This window comes from Balaenoptera ricei, chromosome 17 (genome assembly GCF_028023285.1).
Source record: "Balaenoptera ricei isolate mBalRic1 chromosome 17, mBalRic1.hap2, whole genome shotgun sequence".
NCBI classification, from domain to species: domain Eukaryota; kingdom Metazoa; phylum Chordata; class Mammalia; order Artiodactyla; family Balaenopteridae; genus Balaenoptera; species Balaenoptera ricei.
The window spans coordinates 76,973,276-76,996,425 of record NC_082655.1 but is presented as its reverse complement, the minus strand read 5'-3'; the positions used below and the strand labels follow the sequence as shown (position 1 = coordinate 76,996,425).

At 47.1% G+C, this 23,150-nt stretch overlaps 1 protein-coding gene across 4 annotated transcripts in view; it reads left to right on the top strand.

The window, feature by feature from the left end:
• Positions 1–23,150, top strand: part of FAM110B (family with sequence similarity 110 member B) — a 102,179-nt gene that overhangs the window by 76,226 nt on the left and 2,803 nt on the right. The window contains exon 4 of one of the 4 annotated variants that reach the window (XM_059901216.1): positions 9,057–9,137. The exons of the other annotated variants lie outside the window; for them this stretch is intronic. The gene's annotated coding sequence lies outside the window, so the exon portion shown is untranslated. The remainder of the gene's footprint in view (positions 1–9,056; positions 9,138–23,150) is intronic. 4 annotated transcript variants of the gene reach the window in all.

Sequence of the window (23,150 nt, the reverse complement as noted above, 5' to 3'; positions counted from 1 at the left end):
TTTTTTTAAGAACATCAGGTTTTTATTTTAGGGCTTCTGTAGCCTCACTTATTTCTCTAGATGATATCCTAGACTTTTTGAAGTTTTCTTCAAATGTCCTTTGAATTTCTCATTTTCCTCCCAGTTTCTTTTTTTGTTTCTGTTTGATGACTTGAGTCTCTAGCTTTCATGTTTGATGCCTGACTGCCCGTTAACACTTAAAAGAGAGTTGCCGAGCATCGAGCATCGGGTGGGGAGCTCGGTGTGTGAAGGTGAGGGTTGTTGATGGCGGGACACACTGGGTGGGATCACACGCTGAGCCAGCTTTCTCCAAATTGGAACCCCTAAACCTCAGTAGGTGCCCCGTCCCCCCGTCCCAACACACACCCCTACCCAAGGCTGATCAGTTTTTTCAGAGAGAAAAAAGTGCTTTCCTTCCTGGAAAGCACCCTCTGTCCCACCGCTGGCACTGGGAGGGTGCAGGGGAGGAGGCGAGCTTCAGGCCCCTGCACCGGCACCTTCATTATAACTCAGTCCTGCTATTGCAGGAAGGGGGACCCTTTCCAGGGCCCGAGAGTGGGCTCTTGTCTAACACTCGGAAAGGAACTGTCCGAGGAGACACACGTGCTGACACAACAAGAGACTTTATTGGGAAGAGGCACCCGGGCGGAGAGCAGGAGGGTGAGGGACCCCAGGAGGACTGCTGTGGCACGTGGCTCGCAGTCTCGGGTTTTATGGTGATGGGGTGAGTTGCCGGGTTGTCTCTGGCCAATCACTCTGACTCAGGGTCCTTCCTGGTGGCTCGAGCACCGCTCAGCCAAGATGGATTCCAGGGAGGAGGATTCTGGGAGGTTGGTAGGACATATGGGCTGGCGTCTCCTCTCTCCTTTTGATCTTTCCCGAATTCTTCGGGCTGGTGGTAGCTTGTTAGTTCCGTGTTCCTTACCAGGACCTCCTGTTGTGAGATAACTCATGCAAGTGGTTACTATTGAGCCTGGCCAGGGCGGGCGGTTTCAGTCACTGGTTCCCCTAACACTGCCTTAGGCTGCTTTCTGCCCACCTGGGAGTCCTGGGGGCCACGCAGAGGTCACGGTGGGATCTCGAGCCAGGCAGTACTGTGCTTAGAGTTTCATAAGCTCCATATTTTCAGCTGGGTTTCTAACTCTCCGCTCTGGGTCTGTCCTGCTCCGAGGTCCTGTCACTTTGTGGTGGTGGGAGTGATGCCAGAAAAATCACTCACTTTTCCCTGGAATCTTCCGCCAGACACTTAGAGTATAACTTCCAAGGCCCATTAGGTTAATTACTAGTCATCCTTCTGCTTTGTGTCTCGTGCTCTTTTTGCCTTTTTATTATTTTATTCTCATTTTAGCAGGGTCCGGGGAATGAAAGGAGATAAACAAAGGCAGTCACACTACTGTTTTGAACCAAAAGTAACGTTTGGGATTTTTTTCACTTTATGTATATTTCACATTATTCAAATTATAGCCATCTGTTGTGTGAGCTAATAATAGTCCCCCTAGGATGCTTCCGTCTTTAGAAACCATTGTGCGGAAAAAGCTAAATCCTGTAACCCATCAACATGATATGGTAAAGATTTTATACAGTTAGTAATTATAAATTATTTGATTATTCACATGACTTCTGCTTTATAAAGATTAATTGAGAGAGAATTTGTCAGTTGTGCCAGACTTGGTTTTGTTGCTGTCCTGATTATAGATTCTGAGATACAGTTTCCTCGTGTACAGACACCCTTTGGAAGACAGAATAAAAGCAGATTTCTAAGTTAATTAATAGTGTTTGTGACAGGGATTCAGTTTTGTTCTATTTCTGCGGAAAATGTGTTATTCTGACTCCTTACAAATGAGGAGGATTTGCTAGCCATATAGGGAAAGGGTTTTTAATTTTATATCCTCTCTTACATCTCTTAATCTGCTTTACCTTATCTCTTACCTTATCTATTTCAGTATTTTATTTTGGGGAGGGGGTGGAGTGATCCCTGATTAATTAATAAAAGTGTCAACCTAGAGAAATTGAAAATGGAAGCATTCAGCCCTTAAAAAAAAAAAAAAAGACTGGGTTCCCAAGTGACATCTTCTTAGCCACAGATCTAATAATTAGATTTAAGCTTATTCTACAGATTAGAGGCCATGTATACCGGCAGAACCTTCAGAACTGGATTACTCAGTCACCCTGCAGTACGATGAATTGGACTCGAGGGGTCTTTTAAGTCCCTTCTGACTATGAAATCTGTGAAATCCTCTGCTTCCTTGATAGCGAGGCGTAGTGGACTTGTAATAGATCCGTTCTTGGGTTGCTCTGTCTACCAGAAAAATTTATCCTCAAAGCCAAACAGATCTAACAGGCTAGCTTTAAATAGAGATTGGGATTCCATTATTACACTGCACAAGTCACTTTTTTCCTTAGACATTTTTATTAACTTTGCTTACACTCTTTAAATCCCAGAAAAGCGTAATAGCCCGTATCCTAGTGACCTGTGTCAAGGGAGGTAGAAAACAAGAGGGATGCATCCTGAACTGGCCTGGGGTGTTTTTGAGACCTACCAAAGGATAAGAAACCTGTTTGCTTATTTATTCATTTAGCATCACTAATTCTAGAACAGGTTTCCACGTTTAAATAGAACTCAAATTTACAAAACAAGTGCTGTTTTTAAAACTTTGCCAATCACCTTATACACATCTCTATTAGCATGGTCATTTAAAATATAGAATTAATGAAGAAGAATTAGGAAAGGTCAAGTATATTTCTGAATCTTATTCTTCTTAGTAGACTATAGAGAAACTGAGGGATTTTAAAAGAAAAATGATTTATTCCTTTTAAGTTTGACCAACCAGTCAGTTCTGCCCCAAATCCTGTTCTTTGATGCTGACTTTTTAAAAAAATATAGTTGATATGCAATATTATGTTAGTTTCAGGTGTGCTAGGTAGTGATTGGACATCTATGTACATTACAAGATGATCCCGAAGATAAGTCTAGTAACCGTCTGTCCCCATACAAAGTTACCACAATATTATTGACTATATTTCTCATGCTGTATATTACATCCCCATGGCTTATTTATTGTGTAACTGGAAGCTTGTATGTCTTAATCTCTTATCAAAACAAGTTGAAAGCACTTCAGTTTGGAGTAGGAAACCATTGAAATCTGGAATTGTTCTGTTTGAATGATGGAATCCTTATGGGAAAATATTTTTGAGAAACTATTTCAAAAAGCACCATGAATGTATTAATTTTCTTTGGTTTCTGGTCTTATCTGCTCATACCCCTTCCCCTTGGTATCGCCTGGGCAAGAGTAAGTTCATATGATAGTGCCTTACTGTCTTCAGTACTGTTTAAATGACATATTCCAACCCAGGCCATATTCGGAACCATAATAAGGGAAGAACACTTCTTTTCAAAGCAAAGTTTCATTTTAGAATTTTGGAGCAATTTAGGAAACTTAGTCCCGGTCTTTCTGATTTTGAGGCAAAAGTTTGAGGCTTAGGTTGTTTTCTCGATAGTAAGAGATGACAAATGTTAAAGCCTATTTCTCCCTATAAAATGTCTTGTAACCTGCCAATCATGTTCATTTCTATTGTAATTTAACCTCCTGGGTTATTTATTTATTTATTTTTTAATTATTTATTTTTGGCTGTGTTGGGTCTTCGTTTCCGTGCGAGGGCTTTCTCTAGTTGTGGCGAGCAGGGGCCACTCTTCATCACGGTGCGCGGGCCTCTCACTGTCGCGGCCTCTCTTGTTGCGGAGCACAGGCTCCAGACGCGCAGGTTCAGCAGTTGTGGCTCACGGGCCCAGCTGCTCCGCGACATGTGGGATCTTCCCAGACCAGGGCTCGAACCCGCGTCCCCCGCATTGGCAGGCAGATTCTCAACCACTGCGCCACCAGGGAAGCCCTCCTGGGTTATTTTTGAAATCATGATTGTTCATTTATTTCAGGGGCAGATTGTGTGTTCCAACTCCCCCGCTACAACCAGGCGTTTGTTTTTTTTTTACTTTTTTTTTATTTTGAAAATTTAGACTCACAGGAAGTTACAAAGAGAGCAGAGAGGTCCCATGTACCATCACCCAGCTTCCCCCTCCTCGCATTATGTCTTATGTAATTAGAGTGCAGTGTTGAACCCAGGAAATCGACATTGGTACGGTGTGTGTATAGTTGTGTCCTTTTATCACATGTGTAGGCTCATGGAACCATCACCACAGTCAAGATTCTAACCAAAGCACAAAGCTCTCCCTTTCCATACCCCTTTACGCCCAGACACCCCCGCTCCCATCCCTAACCCCCGACAACCGTTTATCTGTTCCCCACTCTAGAATTTTGTAATTTGAGAATGTTCTATAGCTGGAATCATGCAGTGTGTGACTTTCTGCTATTGGCTTTGTTCACTCAGCATGAGTGCCATTGAGATACATCCAACTGTTCCTTTTCCTTTCCGAGCAGCGCTCTGTGCTCGGATGACCAGCCGTTATTAACATTCACCTATTAAGGGGCACTGTGGCCCTTTATAGTTTCTAGTTTCTGATTATTACAGATACAGCTGCAGTGGACACGTGTGTGCAGGGTTTTGTGTGGTTGTAGTTTTCGTCTTCTCTGGAATCGACGCCCAGGAGTGCAGTTGCTGGGCTGTGCCATGTTCTTTGGCTGCCGTCGACGTCCATGGTGGACCAGTGTCTCTGCCTGTTCCCAGCATCTAACCAGTGGGGTCACTTTTTCACCTTAGTTCCTCCAGCAAGTGTGTGGTGATAGCTCATTGTCGTCCCAGGGGCTAGTACTGGGGAGCATCTGTTTGTGTGTTTGTTTGCCCTTCGAATGCCCTCTTTGTTGAGACCTTTTGTTGAAACCTTCATATCTTTTGTCCATTTTCTAATTGGATTATTTGGTTTTTTAAAGTTGAATTTTGAGAGTTATTTATATATTCTAGGTGTAAGTTCATTGTCAGATATGTGTTTTGCAGCTATTTTCTCCCAGTCTGTAGCTTGTCTTTTTATCCTTGTAACAGGGTCATTCACAGAACAAACGTTTTTTTGAAAATTTTGATAAGTCAAATTTTTTTCTTTTATGGATCAAGATTTTAATATCATATCTGAGAACCCTTCATCAAGCCCCACATCCCAAAGATTTTCTCCTGTGTTATCTCCTAAAAAATGTATAGTTTTGTGTTTTACAAGTAAATCTCTGATCCTTTCTGAGTTAGTTTCTGCATGAGGAATGAGGGTTAGGTCAAGGTTCATATTTGTGCTCGTGGATGTCCAATCACTCCAGCACCATTTGTTGGAAAGACTGTTCTTCCTCCATTGAATTGCTTTTGCACTTTTGTCAAAATAAGTTGACTGTACCTCTGGGTCCCTATTTGGGTTCTCTATTCTGTTCTGTCGATCTGTGTGTCTGTCTCAATATATACCACAATCTTAATTACTATAGCTGTATGGTAAATCAAGAAACTGAGTACTAGAGTGATTCCTCCCACTTTTTTCTTCTTTTTCAATATCCTTTTAGCTATTACAGTTCCTTTGCCTTTCCTTGGAATTTTCGAATAATCATGCGCATGTTTGCCTATAGCTACTGGAAAGTTCTGCTTGGTGCTCACTTTTCTTCCACTCTCTCTTATTGTTCAGCCCAGTTTGCTCCTACCTGCTTCTTTGTTGTCGATTTTGTCTGACATGATCGTCTATTTAGAAAATATCAAGGTGTCTACAAAACAAACAAAAAAACCCTAGAACTAAAAAAGTGATTTGGCAAGATCACAGGATACAAGATCAACATGCGAAAGTCAGTTGTATTTCTATATAGTAGTGATGAGCACATGGAAGGCAAAATTAAAAATACAGAACTATTTACAATGGCTCAAAAAAATGAAATACTTCAGTGTAAACCTAACAAAACCCATATAGGACTCATGTGCTGAAAACTCTAGAACTCGGATGAAAGAAATCAGAGAAGGTCTAAATCAATGGAGAGACATACCATGTTAAAGAACTGGGAGAAGCAATCCAGTAAAGATGTCAATTCCTCCCCCATCGCTAAACGGATTTAGTGCAATGCCTCGCAAAATCCCAGAAAGATCTTTTGTAGATACAGATTCTGTTTTGATGCATTTCTTTTTTACAAGAACATCTGGAACTATGTGACTTGAAAACAATAAATTGACCAGGGAAATGGTTTTCCAGTGATACCTGTGGGTACTTTCAGTGCTTTCGATCACGTTTACTGTAAAAATTCAGTGCCTGCCTTCTGTGAGCCAGGCCCCATGCTGAGTGCCTTCCGTTCTCTGAGTCCCGTCATCTCATCTCCCCACCCTGTGGGGAAGGTGCTGTTAGGATCCTCACTTTACAGACAGGAAAATGGAAGTACCTAGAGGGAATTTACTTGCCCGAGGCCACAGAGCTAGAGGATTCAGAAGCAAGATTCAAACGTAGACCCACTTGGGTCCAAAATCTGCTCTGCACTCGGTGTTCCTGTCCCTGTAGGGGTCTCAGGCCAAGTGCCCTCTTAGATAACCCTGCTTTTTGAGAATCTCTGTAGTCCTTACATCACTTTACTGCCTAGTTCCCTGCCAGGCTCTGTCGTGAGTATCCCCAGTCTACACTCCGGTTCCAGCTAGAGAGCTGCACCCAAGGACTGTTCCAAATTACCCAGCTAGAAGGGAACATTTGATACTTTGCAGAATAACTTTTTTTCTTGAAATTTTTATTTAAAAGAGACTTTCCCATCTGGCAGAGAAGGATGACTATAGAAGTACTGTTGCTTGCCTTGCAAGTGGGAGAAATGGATTTTGGAATGACACATCACTTTTCTTAGGTGTCAGGGGAAGTAGGTCACTTTAGAGTGTTTATCATAATATTTGAAAAAAGCTGGCATTGAAAAATGAGAAGTTGAATATTGAGTAGTTCTCCGAGCAAAGACTAGAAATGGACTGCTGAAATATTTTCTGAGATAGACCATAACTTTTTAATATAGTTTCTTTTTTCCAGTGTCTCCCTAAGATAAGTTTTATTTTAATAGTCAATTGTAGCTTGATAAAAGGAGCAATTTAGTCTTTATGGTATATATATATTGGCTTCATTTATTGCAATGTCTTTCTAGATATAAACACAGGAAAGCTTTAACCTCCTTGAGTTCTAGAAACAGCGATTGGAGTGATCTAGAGGTCCTTAGTAAGTAAAATAGATGAACACGAACGTTTAAAAGCCTCCATCTACCTTTAAGGCTGTTAAACAAATGAGAAAAGTCCAATCCCCTCTCTGTAGAAATCAATAAAGAATAAACAATGCCACAGAAGCGTCGGATCCCCTCTAAGCTAATGGAGGAGAAATTACACGAATCCAGACGTTCGACTGGAGACTTCGGCATCGCATCCGAAGTGGTTTCTGGCAACATCTCCCAGTTCGGAGCCCGTGGCTTCCTTTTGCACACTTACCAGGTCCTGAATGCAGAATTTCATAAGTCGGTTACTAAACTGCAGTTGCCGGCTAAATGTTTTCTGAAGAATTTGGGGTGACGTGATCGTAAACACAGGCTAACATGTTACACGCCAGTATAACTGCCGTTAGCACGTTTACTACAGGGACCATCCAGCCCTTGGTAACAGGAGAGGCTGCCTCTGACCTCCAGGTACCAGCGCCCCCATCCTCAGCCCTGGTCATCACCCCTCAGCCCCGTAAATGGCTCCTGACAATGATTCCCTCCATCAGGCTGTAAACTCATGGGCAGTTTCAGAGTCTGTGCGCTGCTTAAAGAACTCTGCACGTTCTATATACAGAAACAGGCTGCATAAGAAGTATGAGAATTTCAAGGCCATAAAGGATATAAGAGATCATCCGTGTTGCAGGTCCAGGACGACTAGAGCAGAGCGGAAGGAAAGGTCCACCACGTTCCGAGCACAGTTGGGTCCTGCTGTCTCTTCATCCACCCCACCTTGCTCATACCTTCCTCTTCTTTACTCTCTTGTTTCTTGGGAGATTTAATCCACTTCACTTTCTTAATATATTCCATTTAATTCTTCGTTCAGTGATCAATACCTTACATACGGTTTATCTTCAAACTTTCCTTCTGTCTGCATGTTTCCTCTGTCCTCGTGCTCCTGTCTTCTTGCTTTGAACACAGTAAATTAAATATCAGCAGCGAGAAAAAGTTTCCAAGAATCACAGAACTTATTATTCGTCTGCCATCCCCTCATCCACTGCAGGAATCCCCTCTAAAGTTTCTTGGGCTGATGGTAAGACTTTGTCTGCACAGGCCCATTCTGGGATGAAAAGCTCACTCTTTACAAAGGAGTTAATACCAGTTTGGGACAGTTTTGTTTAAAAAGTCTTCCTTAAATCGATCTACAAATTGCCTCTACAGTCTGTGACATTCTGATGGCGTTGTCTCTAGCTCACTACAAAGGACAGTGGCTAACATGTATTACCCCCAACACACCAGGAAGGGCTCCTGCCGTCATCCTCGTGGTGCAGGTGAGGAACCCGAAGGTTAGAGAGACCCGAGGTCACACGGGAGTAAAGAGTGGAGCTGGGGGTGCGGAGCTCGTATTCTGACCCCAGACCCTGGAGGAGGGGCCCCGCCAGCCCCTTCTCCGCCAGGACGCTGTCCTCCAGGGTCACACCTGCTCTCTGGGCCCCTTTCTCCTTGCTGTTTTCTTACCCCGCTAGGTCTTCTGTCTTCTGTTTCCCAGATGCCCTTCCCCTGTCTCGCCATCGGAATGGTCATGGGTTACTATCCTCTTGTTTCCACTCGGGTCCTCCCCTGCCCGTGTTCCCTGGAATCTCCCCGCCCTGACACTGCATTGTGCAGACTGCAGCTGGCACATTGTGAATGTTGTGACGGCCACACTGCGTCCGTCTCAGGCACATCAGCCTCTCCTGGCCCATGGTAGGCACTGAGTGGTCTTTGTCGAAGGATCGCATTCCCTTCCCTGGCTATTATATACTCTACGACTTCTTAGTTGTTTTTCCCTGGGGTCTCTGATTCCCCGTGGTTAAACCTTAAATTTGCAAAAGCAGTACATTCTTCCTCTCTCTGCTCGGAGACGGAATTATAATTCATCCGACGCTTTGCTTTTGGCAGGAGGAGAAGCAAATGGGGACTTGCCGCTTCCCAGCACTGTTAAGTGTTGCTTCTGTGGCGGCTCAGCATCTGCACTAGAAGGTAACTGCTGACTCACTGGGTCTGTGTCCCCGCGGCAGCGTCACTGCCTTTCTTCTCGCCCGTCGGCCCCGGCAGGTGCTCTGTGCCCCGAGCCCAGCTCGGGCTCCCGGGAGGGTCCGTACAGGTACTGCCCTCACCCCCAGGAGCGCCGGCCCCTGCCACTGCTGTAGCGCCGTCATCACCTCCAGAGGTCTCCCCCATGTCCCGGGCCAGGTATGAAAAGTCCCGTAGAGCCTCCTGGCGCCTGTAAGCCAGAACTTACCCCTGTGCTAAGGCTTCTGCTTCTCATTTTTATCTCCCTGTTTTCAGTGCCTCCGTAGGAAATCTCTCTCCTGCATCCTGTGCGTTGGTCTTTCTCTTTCTGCTGTACCGCTCCTGTCAACATACAAATGTGCTGTCGTTTCTACCATCTTAAAAAAAAACTCCCTCTCTTGATCCTGCTGACACCTCCAGCCCTCACCTCCTCTCCAAGCTCCTGGGACACACCAGCAGCCCTTGTCCCCCACTATTGGAATCAGCAGTAGTTTCCACCTTGCTGAATGCTGGTTCTCCCCTTCTGTTTAGCACCTGGACGTATCGTGCTGCATATTGCATTTATTTATGCCATATTTGTGAGCTCCAGGTAGCGTTCATTGTGTTCACTGCCTGGCATGAGTAGATGCTCGGGAAACATTATTTTCTGAAGGCATAGATACATAACTGGTGCTTTGTGCGTTCTAGATCTTCTGTCTGTATAAACATGCCCCCTTGGGGGTCTGTCCCTTGAGGGTGGGAGGGTCACAGGAAGTGGTCTTTGTCGTATTGGGTGGGTCTCCGTGGCCTGGAGGATTCAGGCCCAATCCTCCAGGCAAGTGCAGGGAAGTCTGCTTTGTATCGAATCAGGTGATGACTAGATTGTTATTTTTCTGTTGTTCAGAAGATATTCTAATTTCCTTAGCGAGATATTAGGATAATTATTTTCTCCCGCAGAGGGAGCAGTGAAATTTTGAGAGCTCCTTAGAGAATCTTACCAAAGGGCTTTTATTGTCACTGCCACAAATTGGATTTCGCGGGCCTATTCTTTATATTTTAGGAATGCCGTCTCCCCGCAGAGTTTCCAGAGCATCTTCCTGCCTCTTAACTCCCCCTCACTGCTTTCTCCTCTGGCACTGCAAGTACTGCGAACTCCAGCTTCTCTGGCAGTGGGCACACAGATTCTGCCACCACAGCAGGAAAGAGGCTTTGTCCTGGAAGCAGCCTAAGGCCTGGCATCCTCCGGGCTAGGGGTGGGGAGGAGGGCGCCAGCTAATGTTCTTTCCTCCCTTCCTTTCAGGCTCACGTCCAAATCCAGCCCCTCTTCACCCCTGGCAGCCTGGGACGTTTCCATGACTGTTGAGGGCTGTACCTGGGACGTTTCCATGACTGTTGAGGGCTGTACCTGGGACGTTTCCATGACTGTTGAGGGCTGTACCTGGGACGTTTCCATGACTGTAGAGGGCTGTACCTGGGACGTTTCCATGACTGTAGAGGGCTGTACCTGGGACGTTTCCATGACTGTAGAGGGCTGTACCTGGGACGTTTCCATGACTATTGAGGGCTGTACCTGGGACGGTTCCATGACTTTTGAGGGCTGTACCAGGGCACCGGTTTAGAAAACAGAAGGGCCTGGGGTTGCTCCTTCAACTGACCAGCTTCAGGCAACTCACTTAAACCTTCCGAGCCTCAGTTTCCCCATCTGCTAAGTGGGACAGGTGATACTTGTTGATTCTAAGGTGTCCATCCCATCTGGCCGGAGGTGTTGCAGAAGGAAGAGTCCCCATAAATGGCTGCCGCTGCATTTCTCTCCTGAGCGTTAAGTGATGCGCGCAGAATCAAAAGCTTCAGATACCAGGAAGCTGTAAACATCAACAACTACCTTTCGCCCCAAGCAAAATAATCCTCTTTCTTGTTAAAAAATAATAGAAAATTTCATTTCTCACTAAACAAATGTAAACAATGATAGAGACTGAGGAAAAAAAGAACTATTTCTAAAAGCCAACTCCCTTTTTTCACTTTGGATGAGTCATTTTTTTTTTTTTTAGTAAACAGGAATGAGAAACAGTTAATCAAGATAGAGGCAGATAGTTTCATTTTAAAAGAACAGCATGAAGGAATAGGGTAAAAAAGCGTATTGTGTTGGAATGAATATGGAAGGCAGAGTTTTCAGATCTCATGAAAGATTTGCTTTGTCCATCCAGCAGTGTCTGTAGCTTTTAAAGTATTTATCAAAATTACTTTTAATATAGGTTTTTTTATTATCATCATCCTTAGAGAGACTCTTCAGTGAGCTGGCTTTGTTAGTTTGTTTGTTTGTTTTGGCAGCGGGAGTAGGAAGGTGGGGAAGTAAGCAAAGCCTTTGTGATAGTTTTAGCTTCTTATTCTTTTGCATTGGGGCAAACACACATCCTGTGCTGGACACACGTCAGACAAGGGTCCCTACAAGAGATTCTGAGCTCTGCTGTCCCGCAGGGTCCGGTGCTACGCTGGGCTGACCAGGTGTCCGTGGCTGGGGGAAGGGCAGTGCCAGGGAGGAGGGATGGCACACAGAATGAGAGGTCAGAAAAGACTTCGCGGTGCGTCTGGGGACACTTGGAAGGCTCTGGTCCAGGCCAGGCGGAGGAGGGCTGGGGGATGCCAGGGCAGGGAGGCGCCGGCGTCAGCGAGCGTGCCCCGGGGGGAGGGGGCCCTGGGGGCAGGTGACGATGGACAGGCAGGGGAGGGCCTGTGGCCGCAGAGCATAGCAGTTGGGCCACCTGCCCGCTGCTTTCGCTCCGGCCAGCTTGGAGCAGAGCTGGAACGGGCCTGGGCAAGGTGCAGTGACCGTATCAGCCACTCCTGAGCCCCTTGTCGCTTGGACCCCAGAATGACATTTCCAGTGTAGACTGTGGTGAAGCCTTACCTCATGCCGTTCTAGGCTTGAAAATGGTTTATGTGAGACGTGTTAAGTGCTAAAGATTAAAATATGCGCTGCAAAAATAGGTGTCTACAGACTTGCCTGTCTTACTTTGAATTGTCCCAGAATTCAGTCTGAATTCTTAAAAGTGAAAAAATACTGTTTGTCTTTTCTGAGTACACTTGAGGCAAGGAACTAGTTGTTTTAACAACTGCTGGACTTTTCCAGCACTAAGATTGATTCCAGAGATGGAAAATAATTCTAGGTGTTGCTTGGCAAATAACATCAACAGTATTCATTCTTTTTTTTTTAAAGCAGAACCTACTGGTTCTGCTTTAAAATTCTACCTTGTATTGATTTCCCTTTGGACCGTATTTGTGTTGTAAGCACAGTTCAGGGCTAATGTGTTCGTTAAGCTGTGAATAAACAGTTTCTGTGCGTTTGTGGGCCGGTGCCCCAAGCTCTCCAATCAAAAGGAGGCACTTGGAGTGTTGTTTCAAATTTATAAACAGTGCATCCTGAGGTTCGCTTCCTGGGTTTTTTATCTGAGGCCATCATTGAGCTTTTATAATATAAAATAATGTGCTAGGTAGTCTACTAAGGGTTTTGCATTTTACATTTTAGTTCAGCTGGGTGCCCATTTTAGTGAGCGCCTACTGTGTACACGGCTGGGGGCTTTAGTAGAAATGGCAGTAAAAAGTGAGTTCTCCCTACTCTCCAGATGCTCCGTGTTGTAGACAGAATGAAACACAGTCTCTGTTGCTTGTTTTTCTTTTTTTTTTTTTTTTTTTTTAATTTATTTATGGCTGTGTTGGGTCTTCATTTCTGTGCGAGGGCTTTCTCTAGCTGTGGCGAGCGGGGGCCACTCTTCATCGCGGTGCGCGGGCCTCTCACTATCACGGCCTCTCTTGTTGCGGAGCACAGGCTCCAGACGCGCAGGCTCAGTAACTGTGGCTCACGGGCCCAGTTGCTCCGCGGCATGTGGGATCTTCCCAGACCAGGGCTCGAACCCGTGCCGCCTGCATTGGCAGGCGGATTCTCAACCACTGCGCCACCAGGGAAGCCCCTGCTTGTTGTTCTTTTTAATCTCTCATGATTTTCATCAGAGTTCAGCTAACTTTGATGGATCTGCAGTCACTGGTGTCAAGAAAGAAAATTAAATTAATGGAACTCAGTTGTTAAACATTTCACCTTCTCTGCTTGTGCGTTTAAGCTGTAAGCAAGTAACATGATTATTTGACGTTAAGAAAAAGTTTAAGCGATTTCTCGTCCTCCTCTTCCTGCTAGGGGAAGCCGGTACTCAGCAGTGAATGGCCAAGAGAGTAGATCTTAGAGCTTAGGGACTAAACTACAATTAGTGTGGCTTCCTAATGTAAATGCACTTACATTATTTAAATGTAAACCATTTAGAACTACATCACGCCCACCTTTTAAGAGCTGGAATGAGGGTGTGACATGGGGAGGTGGAGCAAGGGGTAGGCATGCAGATCAGGTTGTGGAGCCCTCAGCCACCTGGTAGCCGAGTATCTTAGACAACTTTGTTGGTGTCTTTGGACATGACTTTCCTCATCTGTAAGTGGGGATAATAACACTTGCTTTAGAGATGTTGGTGGGATTGAATCGTAAAACCTTTAAACCGCATTAGTACAGTTCTCTGTGCATTAGTACCTCATATGTGCTTAACAGGAAATGGTCATTATGAACAGGTTAATTTTTAAACGTAAATTAAATAGCAGTTTTCCTAATACACTCCCAGTGAACTTGGTCCACTCCCCCCATAATGCTGCTTTATTTTTCCTTCTTTCAAGTTGATATGTGTCACCGTTTTAACACATATTTATTTCAGAGTATTTACACACATATGTATTTACACACGTATTCACACACATATGTATTTACACACGTATTCACACACATATTTAATACATACTTATTTCACTAGAAATTGAAAATATTTTCACAAATAAAGGTTCTGTCTATATTGCCACCCTGCTACGGTTGCCGTAGAGTATGTACAAGTTTACACAGCCAAAGAAAAATGCAAATTGCGGGTGCCTACAACGCATGTCAGTGGGACAACCAGATGCCGGGTCCCCAGATCCACGCAGCCCCGGGTTCTGGTGGGGGTGCCACTCGCAAGTACTTACCCTCTTGCTGGTACAGGGGGATCAGACCCCTCGTAAGGGAGTAATTGTGAGGATGGATGAGATGGGGCGTGTGAGCCCTGCACGGTGTCTCCATGAGCTGCTACTGAAGTTCATAATCCTCGAGTTTGCTGAGATGTCATTGCTGCTGCTAGAAGGTGCTCCTGGTCAGCCTGGGACCTGAAGGGGCTAGCCTGTGCGAAGGGCCGGGGCTCTCACTGAGAGTTTGGCTGTGCCTCACACGTTCTCACAGCCGAGCACAGAGCCGAGTGAAGCCCCCTCCAGGAGAGGACAAAGAGGCCGAAAGTGGGATCACTTTATGTTCGTTTGGACAAGGCAAGCAGTCCCACTGGAATTCTGTCATTAGGAATTCTAGTCACCCTGCTTTTAATTACTTGTCGTTATTTCCATCAAGCAAGCCATCGTATTTCCGAACGATTTTTGGTGCTGGCTTCTGAGATCTCGGGGGCAGGGCAGGGCTCCCCGACACTGACACAAGCTGGTGGCCCTGTTATAGCAAAACTTTCTCTGCCTTTGGCCACGGAAGACTGTTGAACCAGAAATGGGATTTTATTTTTTCTGACTCTCAATTTCATTTTACCTGTAATTGTCTTAAATAAGAGAAGTGCATTTTAAAAGAAACCCATGACATTTCTTTTTAGAGTGGACTTACTTACAAATGAAAATGAAGCCTGTGAACGAGTTTTCTAAATGACCTTGGAGAATGACATCAAAGTCAAGACTCCATCCCAGATTGAGATTTGACCGGCTCTTTTTCTCCTATCGACCTTAGGTTTGACTTCATTTTTAATAATGGCTTTATTATTTTCTCTAGGCTGTTTCACTCGCACAAATGTTTGCTTTGAAATTTGAAACCACACATTTTTGTTGTCGCTCAAATCAAAATGGGGTCACGCGAGTGACCTTGTAGATAGAAACTGCCTGGTCAACCCACCTTGACAGAAATCGCACACACGCTCTCACCTGAGACCCGTGGAATCATTTTAAGACAAAAGATCATTCAGTGACCGTAAAGCTTGAAACCTGATGAGGGGGGACGAAATGTAGTAACAGCTCACGTCGCCTGAACAGACGCAATGCTCCACACCGGCCCCTCGACGCGCTCCCTCGCGGAATTCTCACGGCAGCCCCAACACACGTACCGTCCGGAGGAAACTGAGGCACACCGAGCTCGGGGAACGTGCCCAGGGTCGCAGAGCTGTGAGTGGCCGGGCTCTGGAGTAAACGCGGTTGACCTTGAACCCTGGACCTGGCTCTGGACTGAGGGGCTCTGCGTCAGCAGGCGGACAGACAGAAACCCCGAAGGATGCCACCTGGACCGGTTCTACTGTCTGGCCTGGATTCGTTAGGGGATGAACAGGAAGCGAGTGTCCTCTTTTCTCAGGCCCTAAGAATGCACCCTGAATTCTCCTCTCCGCCTCTGGGATGAAATCTCAGAGACGACCCGTAGCCTCTTCGTTTCATCTTAAATAATTCAAAGTCCTCAGGTCAGTTTCAGGCATGAACGACTGAAGACCTCCAGCCTCTCCTCCTGTTTCAGCTGGGCTCCCCCTCTCCCGGCTCAGGCCTGTGTTGGCTTCGAAACCTCGGTGGAGGAGGGGGCTGAATAAACCTTGTGCGTTTTCCCAGCTCCTTTCCGGCTCCGTATTAGGCATCACTTCTAACCTGGGGGCAGGTCCATGGGGGTCTGTGGACGTGCGGGGGGACGATGACAGGGGTCCTCTTCTTGGCTCTGACACCCGTCATCCCCTGGGCATGGGGGAGTCCAGAGCTCGTTCTCCTTGGGGGCTTTTGGGGTCCCTGGGGGCAGCCGCACGTCTCCCACCGCTGGGGGTGCTCACGGCCTTCCCCCCAGTGCAGGGCTCTTGGCTTTCTCGGGGTGGGCGACTCTTTGGGCGCAGTTCCTTTTAAGATAACCCTAGGCCACCTTTCCCCAAGTTCACGTGTGGCCTAGGAAACCCTTGTACTCGTGGAAACGCAGCTTCCTCTGGCCCGTGTCCTGGGGTGGAGGGTCCAGCACAGAGTCTTTCTTTAGACCTCTCAGACTCCAGCTACAAGCCAGTCTCCATCAGCTCCAGGAGACCTGGGTCAGGCTCTCTGGAGGTGGGCAGGGGTCCTGAATCCAACCTCAGTCTGTCTGGGGTGAGGGTAGGCACACGCCAAGGTCCAAACCACAGCTCTGAGCAAAGAGCTGAGTCAGCCCCGATACCGGCTCCTTAGGTGACATTGTCTCCCACTCCTTCTTTGCCCCCTGACATCACGGGGAAGCGCTGTGGGTAACAAGTTGTACCCCCTCCGTGCTTCCCTGCAGATTTGCTCAGTTCACAGTGCCACCTGGAGGCTGCTGCCGTAATACAGCACACGACTGTCAGTAATTTCCACGCGTTTATCAAAGCGCCTGTGCAAGTGTGTGGTGCTCACCCGCGTGTCGGGCGCACCCTAGGAGAGCCCCGGGGGGCATTGCTCCTTGGTCCATATCCATGACGGCCTAGAAGGTAAAGCTGGCCTCTTGGCATCTCTTCACTATTCCAACGTGCACTTCTCTCCTCCGGCAGCACAGAATGGATGTGTCAAAAGAAACAAGGCTTAAAGGACCTGCTGAAAAGTGGACAGATGGTTTACCCAACAGGTGGAAAATGAAAACAAAATCATGAAAACCCAGGGCAAGGATTTTTTTATTATGTAACATTTGAAGACCTACTCTAGCCAACTGAAAGAGTAAGCTAAAAAATGACTAGGAAAAAAAAAAAAAGACTAGGATACCAGAATCAAAAGTTTAAATGTTGTTAGGACAAGTCCATGGTTTCCAAGAATATACAAAGTGAGAGTGTTGTTGGCAAGAAGATTATTTCATTTACAGCTTGGAGCTGATTGCTGATGGCAACACTGAGGTCAGAAAAGAGAAGAGCCAGCCATCAGGATTATAGATGTTGAGGGATTTCACCAGGCAATAAGCAAGGAGGCACGTCATTCAGTAAATGAAAAAAACAACAGGTCCTGAAAGGGCAGTGGTTTTGACTTAACGCTTCCAGATGTTTGGGCCTCTCATTTCTTAGTTTCCGTTCAATTTATCGTGTGCAAATTTAGTCTTTTTTGGATACATGCTTTTGTTACTCCCCCGTTTACCTTTTCACTTTTGTTCTTCTCCTTTTGCACTCTTTACAAGTTATTTTCACAGCATAAAAGGAGTTAATAAAGTGAATGACGTTAGGAAGGGAAGGAAAAGGGAAAATGGTGAAAAACATGGCATATTAATTAAAATGGATAAGTTAATGTCTTCCAAATGCAGTGCCATTACTTCCTTTAACCTACAGAACTAAGCATTTAATTTAGGAATACATCTTGCTTCTAAATGTAATTTTCACGATGGCCACAACATTGTTAACTATTTGCGATGCATATTAAGGAGATGACAAGTTTCCTCCTGAAACCCTGCTGGTTACAGTCGTCTCGGGCAGAGGGAGGACAGATGTGTGAACGTGCACAGCTGGTTCGGAGGGGCTGCCGTGGTTCTGTTTGGCTCAAGCCTGGGGTGCAGAGGAGGAAGCGAGGGAAGATTAGACTAGAGTGTGTGCTTCCTGCCCACACACCACGTGCCAGCAGTCAAGCAGGAAGCCCGGAATCATCCTCAACGGCTCCCTCACCCTCCACAACCAGACCGACACCAAGTTCGGCCCAGTGCAGGTCTTAAACATCTCTTGAAATTGTCCACACTTCTCTCCATCCCCAAAGACCCCCTCCTCATTAGGGTGACATGAATGAGAAGTGCCTCTGTGCCCTTATTTAACCTTCTCAAGTGCCCTGAATAGGTAGGTGGTATCATTATCCCCATTTTAGAGATGGGAAACCTGAGGCCCAGGATGGAGAAGTGACCTGCCCAAGGCTACTCAGCCCTTACGGGGCAGAGCCAGGATTCGGGCCCACGGGCCGTGCCCAGGGGGCCACCGCTCAGAGCCCACTGCCTCTCCCTCCCTTGGGCAGCTCTGCCCAGCCTCTCTGCGGCTGTTCCTGCTCCCCCTCTCGTCCTGGTCCCTCCCCACAGCCAGGGGAGTTCTTAGAACTACAGACCTGACCCTGTCACTGGTGCACGATCACCCTCTAGGGCTCCCCCATTGCTCTGCATGAAATCCAAAGTCCATCTGCCCCATCCTCACCCCAGCAGGTCTGTCCCCGTCCCCCTGCCACCAGCACTCTGCACTGGCTGTCGGGTGTGTTTCAGGTTTCCTGAATGAACCACGAACTCAGTGGAGAGCTTCCCTGAGGACGGATGCCCCACGACCGTGCCTTTACTCCAGTTCTTCCCTCCTGCTCTGTCATCTGACTCCCGAGAAGTGGTTGGTGGGGAAGTGCATTGTGACAGTCCTGCCACACTGATCAACATTATTTAATTAATATTCACTGTATGTATTTTGAATATTTTTTTCTAAATTGCCATGACTTTCCTGTTTCTTTACATCTTACACATAATTGCTCAGTCACTAGGTACTAATCAATTGATTCAACCCAGCCCACAACTCAGTAAGCTGAATTAGATTCAGCACTCTTAGATTTTGAGTGCTTTTCTCTTACATGTGTAAAGAATTCAAAAGTTAACGGTGTCATGTGAGACTGCATTCTTACTTCAATTGTAAGGAGGTTTCTCTGCTCTTAAATGGGAAAAAACAAGAATACAGTCATGAAGGTTGGAATCTTACGGCTAAAGTCAGTAAGCACAGATGCTGTTCCCAAAAAAATCAGAAAGCAACAAGGGACAAGTTTACCCAGATTGTAAATGTTTTGTGATCCAAAACTAGAAGAATCAGTTCTTCCAGAGCTCTTATTAACCTCAAAGGTAAATTGCTTCTTTTGCTCTTTGCCTCCAAGAGTGTTTGAGCAGGGCTTCCCTGGTGGTGCAGTGGTTAAGAATCCGCCTGCCAATGCAGGGGACACGGGTTCGAGCCCTGGTCCGGGAAGATCCCACATGCTGCGGAGCAACTAAGCCCGTGCGCTACAACTACTGAGCCTGCGCTCTAGAGCCCGCGAGCCACAACTACTGAGCCCGTGTGCCACAACTACTGAGCCTGTGAGCCACAACTACTGAAGCCCACAAGCCACAACTACTGAAGCCCATGCACCTAGAGCCCATGCTCCGCAACAAGAGAAGCCACCGCAATGAGAAGCCCACGCGCCGCAACGAAGAGTAGCCCCCGCTCGCCACAACTAGAGAAAGCCCGCGCACGGCAACGAAGACCCAACACAGCCAAAAAAAAAAAAAAGAATGTTTGAGCGGAAAGCATTTTCAAGTTCACCGAATTCAACACATTCATTTTCATAGATGAGATCCAGACGCCGAGATGTTCAGTGACTCAGAGTGGAATTAGTCAGACTCCCTCCTTAAAGCAGTATTCCACCTTTTTTCTGCCATAACACATGAGAAATGACCAGTTTTCACATATCTGAGAAACTTCTACAGGTGAATCTGGGATTATGTTCATTCCCAGGGTGCTTGCTGTAACTGCAGGACTCTCTTCCTGCCTGGAACGTAAAGATCAATTAGGCGTTAATTGTCTGTTTCTCTTTACTTTACCAGAAGCACATGGCCCACGGTGTCTTCTATGATTGAATCTTAAAATCAAGAGACACCACACAGAAATCTGGGTTTGCTGTGTCAACTGTGAAAGCCATTCCCCGCGGCAGCCCCGTAGCTGGAGGCCCCTTCACACAGGCCACAGTCACCGTGATCCGACTGACCTCGGAGGCACCGAGGCTCACGTTGCCTGGGTTACAGGAAATTGGCTTTCAGCCTTTTTCACATAAACTGTGTGTACGGCGGCTCACTTTCTATCCCTCACTGCCCCCAGGGTTGTAAATGCTCTGAGACCGGCGTGCTGGGTCTCCCCAGTGTCACCCGTCAGCCCAGGTCCTGGTCTCTACCTAACTGCCCCCATGGGCAGCTGGCAGATGTGAAGTTAGACGGATCCAGGCCACTTTGGTTTTGGAAGTTCCAGTTCTCTGGGATTGCTGTTTCCATGTCCCCAAAGCCCCAGACTTCTACTCATGTAAGAGACAAGAAAGCCTGGCTCACGTTCTCCATGCCAGCATCGAGCGCCGACTCTGACGCTCGCTGGTACAGGAGTGAGATTCTTTCCATTTCCTCTTGCCACTCAAAGGCTGGACCAGCTTCCTGGGCATCACCTGGCATCTGGTGAGAAATGCAGAGTCTGGGGTGTCCAGCAGACCCCCGGATGCACAGGCACATTCAAGTTTGAGAGGCATCACTAGGGCCAGCAGGAGTCACCGTGTCTTTGCCCCTGTGTCCTCTGCCCCTGGCTGGCTCTGTGCCCCATCAGCCCTCCCCATGCAGGCAACATGACCCCTCCGGCCCCGGTCCTCCATCGGGGGGGAGGAACTGCTGGGGGAGCTCTGCCCACGATGACCCCCGCCCGGGCTGCTGGTGAGTTCACGTTGCCCTGACTCAGAGGGCCGCTCTGTTCCTCGGTTCTGCCACATTTTTTTCTCCAATCCATGTTATGCTTTCACGAAATTTTTAAATGGGTATTCAGCAGGGTAGAATGTAGGCAAAATGGGCTGTGAATGGAAGCTTCCCTCAGGCTTGTGTTCTCTCTCCTTAGCCCTCCATCAGGGATCAAGCAGGGCCGGATAATTACCTTTGTTGATGAAACCTCATGTGGCTGAGGTCGAATTTTTCTGAAACAAGATGAAGAGGCATAGAGGCCGCTTCAGGCCTGCTGCCAGCAGTGCCCGGGCCTGTCCTGATGTCAGGGGCCTGGGCAAGGCTGCCATCAGCGGAGGACCATGTGATCCCTGAACACAGGCCATGGTTATCATATTTGTGACATCACGATGGAGCTCCAGGTTTCCAGGTGTCTTGAATGAACCTGGTCTGCATCACACCAAAGTCTACACTCCAGAACTCTGGGTGGGTCTGTACAGCTCCGTCCCAGCCAACACTGTTTGAACATCAAAAAGTTAACAGAGCAGAAGTTAAGGATTATGTCACAATTAAGAGAAGGAGCAGCCTTTGCCACCTTCATTATTTTTGAAGTAGTGCGTTGGCTAAAACAGGTAGGAAACATCACCTGCACCGTATTATTATCCTGTAGCACCCCACCAGTTCCTACAGCTTTTTCCGTGGCTTTCAAGCCTTCTGATAAGATGCTCTCCTCCCCACCTCCAGGAGTTTCAATTAGAACGTTTCAGCTGTGACCACGGTCATTTCTAAACATCACCAGCGTGTTGACAGTTATTAGGGAAATTGGGAATGACAAAGGAAAGGCAGACGGAAGAGGGGTAGAAACAGGAAGGAAATGGAGTGTGAATTAGTTACAAATGATCAGTGTTTTTCTAACATAAACGCTCACGCCGGTTTTGTGTCTAGTAACTGCTTCCTCGGCTGGAGGGCGTGCAGAATGGGAGCGCTTGGAGGAGCCGTCCTCTGGCTCCTCTGGGTGCCTCTGTTCACCCATTCTCAGGCCTGCTTTTCCATGAAGACAGAAAGCAGGGCGGGGGAGGAGGACGAGCTTCCTGGGAAATGCTTCCTAGAAAGTAGCCTGGGAGTCCTCGGTCCTCAGAGGGCAGAGAGATGACTTTCATTTAGTTCGGAACGGCACCAAAGTCCCCCTGGACAGACAGCTCGGCACACTGGAAAGTCAGTCGGTAGCGGTGGCCATTTGGGGGTTCCAGTCCGAATACGATGGAATTCGAAAAGAACACGGTCGTGCGGGCCAGCGTGAGCTTTACCACCAGTGACCGTCACGCGATCACTACAACTCATCATGTGAAGAACCTTCTCCTAAGAACAGTGAATGCCGGAAGCACAGAAGAGTTCACAGGCCAGTATTCCCATGGGCCTTTTTTGAAACTGGAAATAACTCACTTGTCCTTAGCTCCTCAGAGCCACGTGCTTTTAGAGGGAGAAGGACTCGTGGGAATCTCGTCCAAGCACTCGTGTCACAGATGAGGAGCCAAGGCCCCAGGGGAAGGGGCAGAGGCTCTACCTCCTGTCACCCGCTGGGCGATCTTCCCCCTTGCTGGAGGTTTGCCCTGGTCCTTAGGCACAAAGGTCACAGGCACAGCTTTCCGTGGTGTCCTTCACTCTGCCCCTGAACCTTCTGGCACTGTCCCCTCTGTGGACACATTTTGGAAGCTGCAGAGGTAACCAGTGAAGATGTTATACGCGCTCGGGAGAAACAAGGCCTGTCCTGGGGGCTGTCAGGTGCCCTGGGGGTGATCCAGCGGGGTTGCCTCCGGGCCCGGCTCCGCTGCCTGCTCTGGCTGCAGCCCCCTCCTGGAGGACCAGGCTCGTCCTCCGGGTGAGATGTACGCAGGCTCGTGGATGAGCAGACCCGAGGATCTGCAGAGGAATCCGCACTCCTCCTCTGGTATTTCATTCAGAATATGTCCAAAGAAACAGTCTTACTTCCTCTTCATGAGAGGAGGTGATTTTTGAAACTAAATTGAAGTATCATAATAGAACCGCACAATTAAAGGAAATCATTATGGAGGAGTTGCCTTGGGGCTTCTTACATCTTGCACAGGAAAGTATTTTTATTAGAACGAATCCTTCTGCAGATTACCAAAATGGTCTCTAACAAAACATGACGATGGGTGTACTTTGAGATGAAGAGTTTTAAAAGATGTGAAGGAAAAATATCAGCCCCCCGCCCCAAGCTTATTTTAAGACACTTCATTTTCTTCCCGTGAGAGCAGATCATTTTACAGTAATACCGCTTTATTTTGTAAATGAGTTATTTGACAAGTTAGTTGACTACATTATTCTCTTAATACTCCTAATTACAACCAAAGATGCTGAAAAGGTCTTTCACCAGTGCTTTGGAAGGCTGAGGCGTCCATCAGTGCTCTGTGCCAGCAGTGACAGGCAGAGGTGGCTGGTGCTGAGAGGGCTGCTGAGATAAATGCTTCATGAAACGCTCCAAG